Source organism: Typopeltis vanoorti, chromosome 26 (assembly GCF_054136105.1).
Source record: "Typopeltis vanoorti isolate ZY-2024b chromosome 26, IOZ_Tvanoo_1.0, whole genome shotgun sequence".
Lineage (NCBI taxonomy): Eukaryota > Metazoa > Arthropoda > Arachnida > Uropygi > Thelyphonidae > Typopeltis > Typopeltis vanoorti.
In genome coordinates this window covers 11,468,587-11,486,249 of record NC_143574.1, presented here as the reverse complement: position 1 = coordinate 11,486,249, position 17,663 = coordinate 11,468,587, and the positions used below count along the sequence as shown (strand labels likewise).

Sequence of the window (17,663 nt, the reverse complement as noted above, 5' to 3'; positions counted from 1 at the left end):
GGCCGAGAACTGTTCAGACCACCGTCGTACTCCCTCTCCTCTATCTATACACTGTTGCATATGGATTTTCCATTGTTGGAAGTCATCAGGTGTTACTGCTTCAGTAGCACTGTTGTTTTCTCTTTTACATCATCCATTGAATGAAAATGGGTGCCCTTCAATGTGGATTTCAACTTTGGAAAAAGGTAAGCCGCATGGAGCTAAGTACGATCCAGAAACCAAAGAGACAATCCATGGTGTGGTAATAGTTGAATGGGTACCAGAGGGTCTGACAGTTAACCAACATTATTACCTTGAGGTTCTGGCCAAGCTAAAAGAACAAATGAGGAAGAGAGACCCGAACCTGTAGAAGAACAACACTTGGATTCTCCATCAGGAGAACACTCCAGCCACACTGTGCACTATCTGTAAAGCAGCATCTGGCTGATAAGAAGATCCCAGTGTTGGACCATCCACTTTACTCGCTAAACTTGGCTCCATGTGACTTTTACCTTTTTCCAAAGTTGAAATCAGCATTGAAGGGCACCCATTTTCAGTCAGCAGATGAGGTAAAAGAGAAAACAGCAGCACTACTGAAGAAGATAACACCTGATGATATGCGGCACTGCTTTCAACAAAGAATAAATTCATATGTAACGGTGTTAGATAGAGGAGGGTAGTATGTTGAAGGGAATCACAATTAAGTTGTATAATTATAATAATAAACCACATTTTTGCAACCAGTCTCATTATTTAATTGCCACACCTCGTACATATATGAAGAAATTATCTGAGACATGTCCTATATGGAACTGATTTAAATTTCGTTTCTTTTGAAGTATTCCAATCACCAAGCCTGTAACAATAATCTAAAATTGTTAATTAAAACTTTTACTAATAATTACCTATTATTGTTCATACTTAGTCTTATCTTGTCATTTTCTGACCTAAAAAAAAAAAAAAGCTGAACTGCATTAAATAATTTTTCTGCACTTCTGTTTATGCAGAATCTTAATTCCACCCTTTGAATATGTCATTTTTTTTTTTTTTTTTTTGCAATAAAATATTAATGACACTTTGAAAGTTTCTTATCTGTGGCACACACTGCTACAAAAATGTTAACCTCCCTACCGGCTAGGACGTCTATAGACGTCCAACTAAATCTGGATATGATTCAGCCCACCTGTTTAAAGAACCTGGATAAGAAGTGCAATTTGACTGTCGTGTCCATTAGAAGGTGTGATAAACCCTCACGCTGAAGAGAACGGTTAATCGGATTATCTCCCGTTCGTAGCTACCTCTCAGTTGCCTATAACAAGAAACGCACTTCCTTGTTCCATGCTGGTGAACTGGATTTTAGTTATATAGAGAAATTATTTATATTTTTGTTTTCTCTTTGTATTGTACAATACAATTTTAATTTCTGGACAAAATAAAGGTCTTGCATAATTTCTTCACTTAAATATTGCCTTACCTTGGAGAACCAATTTCATTTTTAATTTTTTTGCGCTAATTTTTTTCTAATCGCTTATAGACAAAACATTTTTCTTTGTTCTCGAAGAAATTAATTCACGATAATTATTTGAAATATTCTTTTAAAAAAAGAAAAGAAAACCGCCTGCCGACGTTCCAGATTATATTAATTTTATTTTTGTACAAAACCATCGAAATCGAATAATACTTAACAGATTTCCTTTAGGACACGCTTGAGCAACTTTGCTTTATAGAGAATAACATGAAATTCTTTAATCATATTACTAAATTTTTTCTTCATGTTGTATAGTAATCTGTACTTTCACTTTCTTGGTTTCCTTGTATAATTGGTCATTACAAAATGAAATTAACAGTTATGATTTAGATTTATATTTTCTGCATAATTCAGATATTTTATTATCCAATTTTTAAAGTAAGTGATACATTTGCTTATTTTTATCATTCAAAATATGTATATCAAATGTGAAATTTCATTTCCATATTTTTACAATAGAATTGAACTTTATTTCGCCTCTGATAGTTTACCCCCCCCCCTCCTGCTGCATCATTATCACACACCCAAAAACTGTTATGAAACATAGGTACAGTTTTTATTTAATTCGTTATTTTTCTCTAGTAATTGTTCCACATAACTTTAATTTTTCGATACTGAAACTATGTGGTGATTATTATAAATTAGCAAATTATAAATCAGGCAATATACATATTTCCTGATTCTTATAAATCAGGAAATTATGTGATATTCGGATATAGGTGAAATTAATATTTAAAATCACTGTCATCCTTCAAATGCAATATCAGAATAAAGAAAGTGGAAAACCGGAAGTTTCGAAATACATTTCGAAAGCCCGCTCTCGAAATGTATTGGTCTACAGACTGGATTCTGAACACGCCAATATTTCGTGATGTTATGACTGAAAAACAATTCAGTCTCATCATGAAGTATTTGCATTTTCAGAATAATGAGGAACACGATCAGGCAACACATCCTTGCCCAGTCCTCAACAAAATTTATGATTTTCTGAATGAAAATCCGTCAAAAATGTAGATCACTCTACATTCCTGAGAGAGACTTGAGTATCGATGAAAGCCTTATGCCATTCAAAGGTGGACTGAAATGTAAGCAGTACATTCCCAAAAATAAAGCGAAGTATGGAGTAAAATTTTTTATGCTTTGCAAATCAGAAAGTGGATATCTTTGGGATTTCAAACCTTATACAGGAAAGCAAACTGTAATCGAGCACGATAAATATTCGGATCTCCCCTTGTCGATGCGTGCAGTAATGCAGTTACTAAACCCTTTACTGGGGAAAGGTTACTGCATTATAATGGATAATTACTATATATGTGTCCTGAACTCGCTGATTTGCTTTTACAGCATCGTGCAGATAGTTATGGTACTGTAAACGCAAAAAGGCGAGATATGCCTCCAGATCTGGCTTCAGGAAAGCTATTGAAGGGGGGGAATCCGAACTTATCAGCAAGGGAAAGTCTTTGCACTACGTTGGAAAGACAAAAAAGATGTTTTTCTGCTATCTTCCCTGCACAATCCATCAACGGAATCCGTGGAGAAGCATGGTTTGAAGAAAGAAAAACCCATTGCTGTGTGTGCATACAACGACACTATGGGTTGAGTCGACAGGTGCGATCAGCAGCTATCATTCTACTCTGTAATGAGGAAACAGCATAAAAAATATTACAAAAAAGTGTTTGGACATGTTATTTGAATTTTGAAGTGTTTGGATTTTGTTATTTGGAACAGTTTCCTCTTGTACAAGAAAAATTGTTTGTCTACCATAACATATCTAGAATACAGAATAGAAATTGCAAAAGCATTGCTGCATGCATATGCACCTTCTTCAGCAAGCAGAAAAACAGGAAATCCTGCCAGACATCTGAGGTTGAATGCTGCAAACTCCAACCGTTATCCCGAAAATCTACCACCAACAGCTAATAAAAAAAAACCTGCACGCAAATATTATGTATGTAATAAAAAAAATATCAGAAAGGAAACAAAAATCTGGTGCCCTGAGTGTAAAACTGCTTTGTGTGTTTACTCTTGCTTCAAGGTGTTCCATGCTGTTCAAGAATTTTAAATTCTGAACAGTATGAAATAAAAAATGTTTGTTTTCAAGGCCATCAAAACAGTCCTTTTCAGGACTACAAATATTGATAGAGGAATACCCGAATGCACTGTTTCTTTTTCATCTTGAAGGCTAATTTTTAAGTTCTTTTTATGACACAGAGAAACTGGAAAGAGTATTCCAGGTAAAGTATTTCATCAAAACAATAAAAAATAATGAAATAAAATCTACCCTATATATATATAAAATGATAAGCCTTTTTATGTCATGTTTATTGAAACGTTTTGAAACTCATGGGCTACCCTGAGTGTAGAGTCTTCAAAATTCAAGTCATCAGAATTCAGGGGCGGAACCCCCTTTCGAGTTATCACAATTGAAGGAGAACTGGTCTAACATACCGGAACACGGGGGGCTGGGCATAGCCTCCTAGTTAATAAATGAAATATATAAATAATAACGGGAACATTTTCACCTTGCCAACACTCAACATTGATGTGATATGGGTTCCAAATTTCTTGTTTCAAAGTTATATATATTACAAAGTTTTGTAATAAAAATTTCTGCTACAATGAAGTTTGGCAGAATCAACAATATTATTACTACCTTATTTCTGTTTCTCGTGTGGGAGAAAAACGGTAAAATGTCACTCTTATAATTATATGAGATGTTATAATGGCAAAAATAGTAAGAAAAAAGTCATTTGCACTTTCTCTTCAAAACACAAAGAAAGAACATTGTAAATTCAGCCAGTGGAAAAGAAAATACATATTTTTCTCCTGTTATCTGATTTTTTTTCTTGTAGTACAAAGAAGAAATCACTGCATATAACATGAAGTCTGCAGGAGGGGAAAAAATCTGGAAATTGGTTACATTATAACGAATAGAGAAATCATGTCAGAAAAATTATTCACGTAAGATTCTAATTCTCAGCAGACATAGCATTTTCTTCTAGATTAGATATCTAAAGTAACTGAACCTTTGCTACTATTTTACACTAAAATGAATGGGTATGTTCCCCAAGTGATTTACGTTTGTAACAGCTGTCTTGCGAACGATTTATGAAATAAATTATCTGAAATATCTGCAGATTGATTAGGTCTATACCCCCCCCCCAAAAGAAGATTATGAAACGCATATGCACCTTTTCTTTGAAAATAATTCAAATCCTCTTTTTCAAGATAATTGTATGATTTAATTTCTAATTTTTGATAATAAAAGTGAAACTGATCATTATAAATTAAGCAATTATTTTGGCATAAATAATGTATAAGCATGTAAACGAAATATCAGTATTTCTGTTAGGATATAGGTAATCAACAATCGAAAAGAAAACAAGACATTCTTGACATATTCTGCACTACAGCCTGAGGCACTTTAGTGTTCTCCCCTTTCTTCTCAATAGCACTGAGAGTAATAAGCCTTCAACTTTTCCTCCAGCTAAGAGGATATTACCAAGTATTTAGAAGACGTAGATTATTTCAGAAATAGCTTTCAGCAGCAGCAGAAGTAATATTTAGATTTTTTTAAAGAAAAACAAACACAAATAATACTACTGAACTTTCTTTTGTGTGGTATGCATATAAACAATTTTGCATGGTGAAAATATAGCATATTATTTCTAAAATTTCACATAATTTCAGCGGACAGTAGAACAGCTGGTTTTAGATTGCAAATAAATAGAACAGAATTAGAAGCTTCACAATACAATCTGATTGGCGTATATCTTTCGTCAAAATGGTAAAATGAAGTAATTGATTTTGAATGCTGTCCAGAAAAGCTTTCAAACCTGTGAATTCTAGGAGAGGATAAGGAGGGGGGGGGGGGAATTTTCAAAATGAAAAAGAATTTTGAATCATTCCGTATATGATATTTTTCACATTATATTTTCAACATATCTACTAGAATGTGCACTAGATATTATCGTAATATGCATAATACAAATAAATAAATGACGAAGGCGAAGAATCACTGCTAAAATATCATTGGATATAAATTTTTGATACCAAAAAGACACAATCGGAAACCGAGTAATGCAATTTAGCATTTTAACATTTTTTTTTATTTTGTCTTTATGAATAACAAAAAATCGTTTCTAAATCTGAAATGTGATGATCCATATAATGCTATTTTGCTAGAAACGAAAGAAAAAGGACATATTTATTTCAATAAATATTATTTAAAAATATAAATATTTGACATAATATTTTCATAGCAAACATTTGAAAATTCTGAAATTCGAAAAAAAATTATTCAATTATTATACGTAAAGTGAAAGAACAATCGGTGCAACTCTTCCGGTGCACTGATTTGTAGAATAAAATACACCAAATTTACTATCACTAAATAGATTCATTGCAAATGCTGATCAGTGGTCATTTCAGGATTGATTTTTTTCGCATATGTGAAATCCGTTTCAATTTTTGGGAAGAGACACAATAAATCATTTTAGAGGCAAAAAGGTCAAATAACTTAGGACAGTAAATGAAATTCTAAGCAACACAATAGACGTAAAGACAGGAGGAAGGGACACAAAGGTCACTCAGCAACAGTTAATCCACTAATGGCTATAGAATAAAACTTGAACCTTTGTGTGTGTGTGCTGAGATGAATAGTGGGAACTCATCCAAATGTTGCTTTTGTATTTCTTAACTGTGGAAAACTGAGGATTTCACAGCTCATCCAGAAAACTTTGCTCTGTAAGAATTGACCATGTTTTTTATAATAAATGACATTTCTAAAACAGAAAAATTATCCCAATTTCATTCCTTTTTAGAAATTAAGGCTGTCCCCCCATGCAAAATAAACAAAGCAGCCAACAAACATGCATTTCATAGATATGAAATAAGTGGCAACTGCCTCTAAAGCAGATGTGAGGAGAGTTCAGTTTTCTTTGGTCAGAAAACCTGGGTTCAAAACCTTGCAGTGCTTTTGAACCCAGGTTTTTCATCTGGACTTTTAAACTGAAAATAAGTTTCTCATACTGAGATGATGGTTTCCCCCTACCAAGAAATAAGTTTTACAGCAAGCAGGTAAAGCACTGAAAATATCAGAGACACAATGCACTTGCCTCAATTGCTCCTGCCATAATTCCAAAACAAAATCACAGCTTTGTCAACTCATTTTTTTTGATTGCGCCAACTAAGCTTGGGTAGCCAACTGGAGAAAGTTGCTGCGTTTTTACTAAGTAACTGCAGATTAGAATTCCCGTACAGAATGAAATAAAAATATTTAGGATGGCAGATGAATTTGGTTCTATAAATAACAATGCAAAGCCATCACCCAGTTCATTGGAGGCTTGAAAAAACATATTTAGTCTCATCTCTGTTGTTTACCCTACATACTGCATTAATGTATTATAGAGTTCCAAACTTTTAGTTATGGATATAAAAAATAAAGTGCTTGCACCAAGAAGGCATGGTCGCCTCCATATTTTTATTTCATTCCCTCAAAAAAGGCACTATTAGCCACTTCAAGAGGAACAATATATTATTATGTTATAAAAACAACTTCAAAAAATTCCTCTTCAAGCAGAATTGGAATTGGTAGTCAGGCATCTCTCTCTCTCTATCAATATTTGCAATCTAGAAAAGGAGTTTTGATGGCCCTAACAGGGAACATTTGTTTTTCACTCTTCAAAATTTATATATCTTGAACATTGAACAGTATGGAACCCTAAAACAAGAGTAAAGCAGTTTTACATTCATGACACCAGATTACTATTTCCTTTCTAATTTTTTAAGCAGACATTTAAAAAAAAAAAAAAAAAAAAAAAAAAAAAAAAAAAAAAAAAAAAACGTGCAAATGTTAAGCTATGGATGGTAAAGTTTTCAGGAAACTGTTAGAGAATTAGAAGGATTGCCTGTTTTTCCTGCTTGCTGAAGGAGGAGCATAAACTTGTAGCAAAGCTTTTGTAATTTTTACTTTGTAATCTAGATCAGTGCTTCCCAAACTTCTGGATGTCAGGGCCCCCTTTGCAAAAATTAAAATATTTCACGGTCCCCCTCAAAAAAAAATCGTAATAGAGAGATATATTATTATAATATTTATTGTATTTATATTCAATACAAAACATACACAGCGAATATTGCAAAAATCAAATGCATATATTACATTTTTTGCCTCTTACCGTTTGATTCTGAAGACGATGTGGGCTGTTCTGGTAAAATATGAAATACTGTCCTTTTTTTTTTTTGAGTCTGTTTCTGCTGCTTCTGATTGTTTTTTTTTTATTATTTTTTTTTATCAGCCACTTATTCATCTCAGGGTTAAATTTTTTAACGTAGAATAGATCAAATAATATCACCACTTACTGGCACACCACAGACTGATAACATGAAATTAGTGAATATTACCTGAATGAGAGGACCCCGGACCAGGAACATTTTTCTCTTTTGTGACTTTTCTCCATTTACGGTAATTAAGCCTAATGCAGAACAGACAGCAAAGGCAGGTTATTAAAACGTGCATATGATCGGTGCGGTATTAACAAAAGATCGCACAACCGAAAGATAAAAGCATAGCTGACAATTGAGTTGAAATGCTAACTCTCTTCAACTGAATTCCATATGTGAAACTGCCATAACAGTCATTATATATATATATTACTTAGTTTTAACACTTTTATGAATTTTAACACGTTCCGTTGAATTTTATTGCTGCCTTGGGAAATCGAACTCGCACACATCTAATTAATAACAATAGTTTTTAGTTAGATACTGTGTTTGTCCATGCAACATATGGTTTTGTTTCAGTCTATACAGCATAGTTTCTGTATGAGGGGACATGTGATTCATTAATTAGTGTGTTTTTATCCCAGTTGTCTCTAATTGCACTATTTGTTGAGAAATATATTACACAGACTCCTCATATCTTATTCACTGGCATAACAGAAGTACTTGTTTTTATTGCCTTTGCAGTATAGTGGCTGTTAGGGAGGGCGTGTTGTTTACCACTGCAAGCGAGTTACTATCTTCCCACATGAACTTGTTTAAGCTTTTTAATACGCAGGAAGCAAAGTTTGTGAACCAACACCAATGTGTTAATTTTTCCATTAAAATATAAAAAATAACAAAAAAGAAATAATAAATAATAAAAGTTAAATACATTTCTTTTAAAATAAAAAAATGTACTTAAAATAATGAAACAAATTTTAAATTTGTTTCATTATTTCACCCCCCCCCCCCCCGCCTCAACAAAACCTACAGCCCACAGTTTGGGAAGCGCTGATCTAGATATGTTATGGTAAATATACATTTTTGCTTGCATAGGAGGAAACTGTTCCAAATAATAAAATGCAATATACATCCAAACACTTCTTTTGTAATTTGCTGTTTTTACAGTGTCATAATTAGAGTAAAATGACAGCTACTGATCGTACCCATAGACTCCACCCATAGTGTTATGCACATACAACAATGGATTTGTATTTCCTGAACCATGCTTCAAGAATTTCATTGATGGATTGTGCAGGAAGGACAACAGAAAAACTTTTTTTTTGTTTTTCCAATGTGGTGCAAAGACTTTCCCTTGCTGATAAGCTCGGATTTCCCTCTTCAACAGTTTTCCTGATGCCAGATCCCTAGTAAGGGGTCTAGTATCTCCATTACTAAACACATCAACAAGGGAAGATTCAAATATGACAGATGCTAAAAAGCAAAGAATCCACATCAAATTTCACTTCAACCTCAAGAAAACTACTGCAGAAACAAATATTTAAGGAAGAATTTGGTGATAATGCTGTACGCCAAAGAAAAATTTGAGGGACAAACATCTGTCACCAACGAGTGTCCTGGATGACCACTGACAAGCATAACACCAGAAAACATCACAAAAGTATTCAAGCACCTATTTTTACAGATCGCATATGACCATTCAATGCATTTTGTCAGACATTTTGAACATGTGATGTACCACTCATTGTTCAATAGTACCTAGCTTCCAAAAACATGACACTTATTTCCCCTCCCCCATTCACCTGACATCGTCCCGTGACCTCTTCCTGTTCTTCAAGATAAAATTCCAGCTAAAAGGGCTTTGTTATGACACAATTGAGATCCAGCAACAGTGAAATGAGATCCCCATTCTTCAGCCCAAAGAACCAATCTATTCAAATCCACATGCAACATCAAATTAGAATTTGACATTTTACCATCAGTAAACAAATGAATATTTCCTTTCACATCAACTATATCACTGATAAAAAAGAAACAGCAGTGCTACTAGAACAGACTACTTGTCACCTTCCTTTTCTGAGACATCGTACCTCCATACATACCTCAATGGCACCTATTAATCAACCAACCTTGCAACCAAGTTACCAAATGATCTAACCTCATCCTGTCCTATTTCAACAGTAGTTCATCAACTGATCAAATGCTGTAGCAAAATCTAAATAAATCACTGAACAAGCATCTTCCCCCTCCCCTTAGACAAACCCATGCTACTCCTAACTAGCCACTTAACAATATACACACACTGGCCTACAGTTTGACAATACTGACTTGGATTCTCCCATATACAGTGACACTATTTACCCTTCTTTCCACTCTTGTGGGACTGTTCCTGTTGCCATTCTGCTGAACAACCATGTCAAGGATACTGCCAGCTCTTTTGCACATTCACTTAATATATCTAGTGATATTCCATCCAATCCAACAGCCTTATTAATGTTAGAGTTAATTAATATTCTAAACACTTTCCTTTAACTGTCAGTTTTCTATTCTCCTCCCTATTGCTATTCAACACACTACTCTCAGCCTCCACTACATGAAATACTCATTAAACATTTCCATATATATATTCAGCAGAAGTGACTTGTTCCATCTCTAGCAACTAAAGTCAGCCTTCCATATTCACCCTTTCTTCTACTAGCAACAATTATAGAATTCTCAAGGATTTTCTATACTCCTCATGCTGCTGCTGATAGATACCATGTTCTTTATATCTCCTCCATAACATCTTTCTCAGAAATCATAATTCCATGATTCAATTTCACTCCTACTTTATTTATATGATTATTAAATTATTTAAGGAATTTACAACGTATACTGGAATATTAATTAAAATAAACTAATAAATACTTGCTATATTTTGGCAATCACATTGCCATCTTCATGGGAACATAGAACTATGACACGTGCACGCAGGCACTACAAAAATTACTTTATCCTCCTAACCTTAGGAATACAATCTAACATTGCCCTAAAGTATTTATTCTAGACCAAATTGCAGGCATCACCGATTACCTTTCAACTGATTGAGCTACTGCACATCACTAATGTTTCCTTAATTTATCATGGTCCCCTGCTTTATAATTCCACACATCTATTGTTCCATGAAGCTCGTACCTGGCTACTCCCCAAGTCAAACCACATGTTCATTCTCCTGAACTGGTGGCATTGTGGTGACATCTGTCATCACTATATGAGATGATATTAAATCTAACACAGGAGTCCCACATGCTCCATAAGATAACTGTCAGTTAGTCGCTCAAGAAATTCAAACTTCTGACTCCCATGATATTTTCTGCTTCCATAGTTAAGTATTATCACCCTCCTGTTATTCAATCTCATCTGCCTGAACATTTCAGAATCATCTCCCTCTGCATTCCCTGGACTGTAGCAGCATCCCACTAAATATCTAAACTTTATGCTAACCTCAACCTCACACGATTTGAAGTTTGCTCCACACTAAGGACATAACTGTTCTGAAATCCTGTGCAAAACCCACCTCCACTTCTATACAAATTTTCAAAAAATGCTATAATCATCAAATTCTATTCCCATAAGTACATACAGAACAAATTTACTTGTGTTAATCAATAGGACTATTCTTTATATAGGATGCATCATCCAAAACATCACTAAAAAAACATTGCTTTTTTTTGTTTCTTTATTCCACTTTTGTTTAATATATCAGCTCTTTCATCAATCAAATAAAAATCCAACAAAATTAGGTCTAGAAATCTGCACATAAAATGTTTATGGATATTCTTCATTGATTCACTAGTCACAGAATATTATCAACAAGTGTTTTCACGCACAGAGGAAAAGAAATGAGTTCCATTGTGCTCGAAGTACGAGGGTGGCCTGAAAAGTTCTCGGCCTAACAATGAACAAACGAATTTATAATTTCAAAATTATTTTTATTTTTCAACATAATCTCCGTTAACACTAATACATTTATTCCAGCGATGCTCCAGTACCATTATCCCGTCCTTGTAGTGGTTCTCAGTAAGATCTGCAAAATACCCCTCTATAGGGACAATCACTTGATTCGAAGAAAAACGCTGACCAACGAAGAAGAGTTTTGGGAAGAGATAGCATTCAGAGGGAGTGAAATCTGGGGAATAGGGTGGATGTTCCAACAATTCATAGTGCAGATCCCTTAATTTACCCATTGTCAAAACACCTTTATGGGCAGGTGCATTGTCCTGATGAAAGACTATTTTTTTCTTCTGCAAACTGGGTCTTTTCTCACGAATTTTTTCGTCTAGTCTGGTTAAAAGATTGTTTTGCCCTTTCCAAAATAATTAATAAACAAAACGCCTTTAGCATCCCAAAACACTGATGTCATGTCCTTGCTGCTGATGGAACCGGCTTCTGTCCACTGTTTTGACTGATGTTTGGATTCTGGTGTGTAATGGTGAATCCAAGTCTCATCCATAGTAAGTGACACACAAAATCAGTTTTTTCTTGTTAAAACACTCTAAGCACTGTTCAGAGATTTTCATGCAAGTGCGTTTTTGATCTGTTGCAAGTAAGAGTGGCACCCATCTTGCGCAAAGCTTTTTCATTTGCAATTTTTCATGCAAAATATATCCTACATGTTCTTTTGAAATGCCTATAGTCTCAGCAATTTCACACACTTTGACTCGCTGGTCATCCAATACCATATCGTGCGCTTGATCAATGATTTCTGGTGTTGTTACACTTTTTGGACGTTCTTCACGTGGATCATCTTCAAGGCTGGTACGGGCATGTTTAAATTCGGCGGTCCATTTCTTAATTGTCGAAAACAAAGGAGAAGAGTGCCCATAAAATTTTATGAACTTTGAATGAATTTTTTTGCTGTTAAACCTTCCTTTACATAGAATTTTATAATGCACAATACACAAATTTATCCATTTCAAGGGATACATACAACACTTTTGATTCAGCCAGCTATATAAAACAAACTACTTAACAGAATGACTTGCAATTTCACATGGATGCTTATGACAGATGTACCAACTTAGGAAAAAAAAAAAAAAAAATTGCAGATAGTCTTACCATCTATTGTTGAGGGTGAAAACTTTTCCGACCACCCTTGTACATACAACAGCACGCAGCCAAAAGGTACTGTAATAGTAACAGCAATTTGTCTTGTACAAATCATGTCACTTCAAAAGTAACAGACGAATGAATTGCAAAAAATACTACACCACTTGTTGCTTTGGCATTAATACTGAAAATGACTCCCCGTGGTGGTATGAAGATTTATTTTGGATGTCACTATGGGAGAATTGAAGATGTATCTATGTGATTGGCACTTAGCCAATTACAAAATTTTTCAGGTGATCTTAGGTTCAAGGCGCTGAACAGTAAGTTTTGGGCAAAAACTGTTCATGCTTACAGAAATCTTTCAAATACTTATGACTCTACCATATTGTTAGAACATTTTCTTGATCAGTCATGTTCAATTCTACTATCATGTGTAATACAAACACTAGAAAAGTATCTGCTCTTAAGTCATAGAAAACTCTGCTAAACATACTATGATTCTGAATTCATTAGTAAGATACTATGGGTTTTTGATTTATCTAATTTCATTTTTATGGCACAAAGACATCAAAAGTCATAATACACCAGGACACAGGTTACAGCAATACATATGGTAAACAGTTAGCAGGACAATTACAAACATTCATGCCCTTGGTGGGATTTGAACCTGCAGTTCTCTTTGCTGGAGAGCAGATATACTTACCACTTGGCCAACCAGGCTGGCAATACCAGGGGGAGGGAGTATTCAGTGACAACACCTGATTGCAAAATCCATGAACATACACCATACCGCCATTCGAAAATGTTAAAGAAATAATGAATTCAGTTTACAAAACATCAACTGAAAGCACTGGTTACACTGAGTAAACAACTTTTGTTTTAAGGGTGCAAAGCACCATGCACAACACGGACATGCTGCATTATATACTAAAGTTGATATTTTTGAAAATCTACTGTAAACATTAATCACAAATACTTATTATCATTATTATTATGTGACACTTCCAGGGAGTCCAAAGACTCATCGAGGGAGAGTGTGCCAATAGCAGTGAACAATTGATCACTTCCAACTACTAGCCACGCTCAAACTTGCTTAACTTTTTGCTGAGCCATTAGTAGCAGAGACTACCAATTGACCAACCTTTCATCTTTTTAGCTCAAGTACTTTGTCCACCTACTAAGTGTACAAATCTGTCCAACTTTGGAATATCTCTCTCACATATTTAGTGGTGCACTTAAACTCTACAAATTTTTCATTGGTAAAAAATAAGAAGTTTCTCTTGTCTTTATTTTTTACCAATGAAATCTACACCATTTTTTTTAAATTCAAATAATCAAACTCATTCTCATTTTAATTCAAAATGCCTACCATAAACTTATGAAGTTGGGCACATTCCTCCTAACTCACACCTGTATATTTTGTATCAAATATCTAATACACACTGAACAAAAAAGTTCATCTCTGGTAACAAGGTTGAATGAAAGTATTAAAAATGCATGCTGGTATTCTAAGTAAAGAGGGAGTCAAATTTAATAGAACTATTAATCCAATGAAAAATAAAATATCCATTATAATTATAAATTGATTATTACTCACCAGAAAGTATGTAAGATTACTGTCAACCTTCATCAACAATTATAATGAGCATGTGCTAAATAAAATAAAAATGCCAAAGCTGAGTAAAATGAATTGTGATATCAATACTTATTTCTATAAGCATGGTTCAATGCAAATATATAAAACTAAAGTAACACTGAGGAATGCATCCTTAATGCATTAATACAGGATTAATTAACATTAATTACATTCCAAAAGTCTTCTAAAGTTATCAAGGGTATCATGTAACAATACACTGCATTTTCGTGTCGGTCCAATGTGGGTATTATCAAGCAAATTAGTACAGGTGAGAAGCAAAATCCTCCTTAAGCAACAAAAAATCCTAGTTGTTGCTCTAGACCAGGGATCGGCAATGTGATCAATATCGACCACTGGAGTGTTGATAAATGTCTAGGGGTCAAAAGGGGATCAGTGAACACTTAAAACAATTTTGAGCAACACCTACTAAACATGCAATGCCAACTGGCTACTATTCATCAAACGCATCCTTCTCATTAACCATTCCAAGTAAATGAATAAAATGTAAGTAAATATTCTTTATAATTTTCTTTAAATATTTCTTATTGAGAAGCAGTAATGAAGTAAAAAGGTAAAGAAATTATTTTTAAATTGAAAACTTTATTATTTATAATAAAGTTTTTATTATAAATTATTCATAATGAAAACTTTATTATTTATAATAAAGTTTTTATTATAAATTATTCATAATAAAATCATTTATTCATTTATTTAACATGATGGGGTCAACGAGGGATCAAGGATTCCATGAAGGGGTCAATGGTCTAAAAGGTTTGCTGATCACTGCTCTAGAGTTACAAGGAACTTGATTGAACCTAGTGCAAAATCTGAGAAAACTTGTGATGTTACTTGTACATTCTATAATCATGTATAAGGTCTCTCAATTTCTTTATTGCACTAGATGAAATACCCAGTTAATAAAAAAAAAAAAAAAAAAAAAAAAAAATGTTTATATTATAACATACGATCTTGCTTATATTAAAACCACATGCATATTTTTACTGCTACTTACAATTCAGTTTCTTCTCAACTTGCCATTGTTTCCCTATGCTGCTCTATAAGGCATTATTATCTCAAAATCCCATGGAGTCAAAGACTCACCTAGGAGATCCTTTTGTCATATACACAGCTCATCATACCATGCCCTAAACACATTCAAATTCTCTGCAGATGCAACACTCTCAGGCAAGGCATTCCAATCATTCACAACTAGGCATGCAAAAAAACCTGCTTCTCACATCCCTGCTCAAACCCTCCTTTATACAGCTTCCAGGGATGACCTCTGGTTCTACCCTGATCACCCACCATTTTCTGTAAAATCTTTAACACTGATCCTATAACAACCCCTTACTAACTTGTAGGTCTATGATATCAATAGCAACAGTTATCACAAAAGCCAACAACTAATTCATAGATCGGAAAATGAATATTGTTTCGAGACTGCAATACACTCCCAGCTAATTATGACCCTACCAAAAGGTAGCTCAAAAAAACTCAAGTTACTGGATGAAATAACATCCATAGATCAGGAAACCATCAAAAGACTTAAAGCATACCATGTAAGACCTCCTAGAATATACGGTCACCTAAATTACATAAAAGTAACTGTCCACTTAGACCTATTGTGGATTCTATAAGCAGCTGCACGTATAAAATATCAAAATTTGTCTAATTTTTTTTGTCCCCTCATAGGTCATTCAGCTTCATCACTAAAAAATTCCACAGAATTTCACACAAAAATAAGACATTAAACTGTCAGATACAGACAGTTTATTGGAAATTTTTGGGTTAACAATTCTATTGTCTCTTTGTGAGGGATATTAGTGGAGAGAGAGAGAGAATGTTGAAGTTAATAAGCTTCAACATTCTCTCTCTCTCCACTAATATCCCTCACAAAGAGACAATAGAATTGTTAACCCAAAAATTTCCATCTGATATTGTGGAATTATTTAAATTTACAATCACATGGAAAAATAAAATATATAAACAAGAAGGAACAGCAATGGGCTCACCCTTATCACCTAACTTAGCAACTTTTTCTTGAACACTTAGAAGAAAGAATTTTCACTCTTGATCCAAAATCAACAATATGGCTACGATATGTTGATGACGTCTTTGCAGTCTGGAGTTACACAGAACAAGAACCACACTCATTCCTAAATAATATCAACAACCTACATCCTCGCATCAAATTCACATTAGAAAAGGGATCATCGCAAGGTATTTCCTTCCTCGATGAACACATCCAACGTAATCAAGATGGTTCTGTTCCCTCTTCAGTCTATCGAAAACCATTTTCAGGTCATTATATCCACAACACATCGGCTCAAAAATACGGCATCATAAAATCTTTGGTAATCAGAGAGCACAAATTTTATCTCTCTGAAGAATCATTAAAACAAGAATTGGAAATTATAAAGATACAGCCTCACTAAATGGATTTAATCCAATAACTCAAAAAATTATTAGCCACCATCCAAAAGATCAACCTAGAAAAGAAGAAGCCCACAGGACTCCTATACCATATGTCAATATCAAAGGCATCTCTGAATGTTTGTCAAAAATTCTGAAGAAATACAAACTTGCTACCTATAAACAAATAAACCAAATTTACAATTTGTTACCTTCACCAAAAGAAAAACTCAACATACTGGCATATATACAAAGTGCCACATTCTTGTGACTCGTCTTACTATGGACAAACAGGAAGATCTGTAAATAAATACATGTGGTCTTGATGTTCACAGATGTGAGAACTTCAAGACGACATCCGTCTTATCAAACCTCACAAATCTGGTCTCGCACAACACGGAGATGAAAATGCCAATCAGAAGATCCAATGGCAACACACCAAGCTAGAGATCGATCCATACATAAACATGAGTGCTTGTATAAAGAAAGTGCTGAAGCCTTAAGGCACAGACTCAATCTTAACAGTAATCACTGCCTCACTATCCCACAAGTTTGGGAAATTGTTATCCTCAAATGTATAAAATAAATTTATCAGTTTTAATTTAATTTAATTACAGCCCAATAGTATTTAATCCTTAAACAGGCTATTGTATACATAGAGGGATTCCAACGTAAGCATGTGCACTAATGCATTTTTTTTTAAATGTAATCCCTATTGTTTATAACTGTACTGATGTCTTATGATACTTAAGAGAAAATATTTACACATTTAAAAGTTAATTACCGTGGCATACATGT

At 34.0% G+C, this 17,663-nt stretch overlaps 1 protein-coding gene across 1 annotated transcript in view; it reads right to left on the bottom strand.

The window, feature by feature from the left end:
- LOC150092324 (ATP-dependent RNA helicase DDX3Y-like) overlaps positions 1-17,663 on the bottom strand; it is a 168,658-nt gene that overhangs the window by 134,022 nt on the left and 16,973 nt on the right. The window contains exon 2 of the mRNA XM_090415154.1: positions 14,415-14,469. The gene's annotated coding sequence lies outside the window, so the exon portion shown is untranslated. The remainder of the gene's footprint in view (positions 1-14,414; positions 14,470-17,663) is intronic.